This window comes from Mus caroli, chromosome X (assembly GCF_900094665.2).
Source record: "Mus caroli chromosome X, CAROLI_EIJ_v1.1, whole genome shotgun sequence".
Lineage (NCBI taxonomy): Eukaryota > Metazoa > Chordata > Mammalia > Rodentia > Muridae > Mus > Mus caroli.
In genome coordinates this window covers 95,824,021-95,826,113 of record NC_034589.1, presented here as the reverse complement: position 1 = coordinate 95,826,113, position 2,093 = coordinate 95,824,021, and the positions used below count along the sequence as shown (strand labels likewise).

The 2,093-nt window shown below is 37.9% G+C and overlaps 1 protein-coding gene across 7 annotated transcripts in view; it reads right to left on the bottom strand.

Annotated features, from left to right (window-relative positions):
- Nucleotides 1-2,093, bottom strand: part of Taf1 (TATA-box binding protein associated factor 1) — a 73,865-nt gene that overhangs the window by 26,427 nt on the left and 45,345 nt on the right. The window lies entirely within an intron of this gene.

The window sequence follows — 2,093 nt, the reverse complement described above, 5'->3', positions numbered from 1 at the left end:
TGGTGGTGCACGCCTTTAATCCCAGCACTTGGGAGGCAGAGGCAGGCAGATTTCTGAGTTCGAGGCCAGCCTGGTCTACAGAGTGAGTTCCAGGACAGGCAGGGCTACACAGAGAAACCCTGTGTTGAAAAAAACCAACCCCCCCCCAAAAAAAAACAGAAAACAAAAAAGAGAGACCAATGAACATCTTTTTTTTTTCTGCTTAGTAAACAGATTTTCAGCATAAAGACTATTATTTCAGCTTCCCAGAAATCCTCACCAAGAGCTTCAGAAAATTCTTGAACTAAGCAACCTCTCTTGTACATCCTCTGCTTATAGCTGCTTCATTTAAGCTCATCTTTGGAATAGTTAAAACATTTTGAGCTGGGAGTTGGGACACATACCTATCAATCACAGCACTTGAGATGCTTCAACCAGAGGACTAGGAGATCCAGGGTAGCCTAAACTACATAATGAAACCATCTCAAACTTAAAAAGAAACCCCCAAAACATTTTTATCTAACTAGGATTTCTTTTTCTTCTTTTCTTTTGTTTTTATAAAACAGGGTTTCTCTGAGCAGCCTTGGCTGTTCTGAAACTTACTATGTAGACCAGACTAATCTCAAATTCAAAAATCCATCTGCCTCTGCCTCCCAAGTGCTGGGATTAAAGCCTGCCCCACCAGCACCCAGCTCTAATTCGCATATCTGACCACTTCTTTTCAGTATCATTTACTAGATTATTTTCCTCCATCTAATTCTTGTTAGTGACCTCTAGGGCCTGAGCCTCAGCCCTAATATTTATTTCAGCTTTTGATTATTCATTCAAATGTTTCATACCTTGTCTAAGACAAGGTCAATGATGGGAATGTAAGGGTAATTAATAGTTCCTATTATAGAAAGATCTTTAATTAGTCAAAGAAAATTACTTGAAAAGAAATCACTGTAGGACAGTGTAATCCTATCAGATATCTATGACTGAAATGATATAGTAAGAAAAATCTATAATAAACAAGACTCACCACAAACTGACAGATTGTTAAATTCAATGAGTAGGTACACTAAAGTTTATTCATCTTAGTTTCCATAAAGGTTAAAAAAAAACCTATCAGTATAAATGAAATATACTGATTGCATATGAACCATATTCTATTTCCCTGTATATCAAATCTGATAATTGGAAACCAAGACTGGTGATACAGGCTGGTAATTTTAGCTACTCAGCAGGCTGAGGCATAGGTTGCAAGTTTAAATTCAAGCTGGACTACAAGAAAAGTTCAAGGCTAGCCTGTGCAACTTAGCAAAGCCTCATTCCAAAATAAAAACTAAAAGGGAGGCTGGCCTAGAGCTAAGAGGTAGAGTAGTTGCCTAGCATGCTGGAGGTTCTGGGCTCAATCTTTAGTACAATAAAAAAGAAAGCAAAAATTCTGCTTTTGGGGGCAGTAGGGAAGGCTTGTTCTAACATTTAGGTAGTCATTAAAGAATAGAAGTTCAACAGGCATACAATAGGAAAGACATTCCAGAGAGAAGGAACAAAGACACAGAAGTAATTAATCAAATTCATATAAACATGCTACAGTACATTTCATCAGGGCCACAATTAGTTTTGATACACACACACACACACACACACACACACACACACACACACATATATATATATAGGATGTGAACTTCAACAACAGGAAGAATTAAAGCAAAACACTATTTGAAAACTGTTGCAAGAGGTTAAACAAGAGATAGCAAGGGCTCCAATTAACCAAGTAGCAAGGGTAACAAAAAGGAAAGGGACAAGTTCAAAAAATGCAGATAGTATAGTTTATAGGACTTCACTATGAGTGTGAGAAAAGGTGTATGGTATCAATTGTGACTAAAATTTCTAGGTTGTATAACTAGGCAGCCAGGAAAACTATTTATCTACACAGGTAATCAGATAATGAATTGCCAGTAGGACAAGAACTGTCATGTCTAGCAAAGACCTGGAAACAAAGCTATAAAGCCTTGAATTGATGGAGACAAAAGATAGGGGCATCAGTGGACATATAGGAGCTGAAGTAGTAAGAAAAGAATAATAAAAGCCGGGCGTGGTGGCGCACGCCTTTAATCCCAGCACTC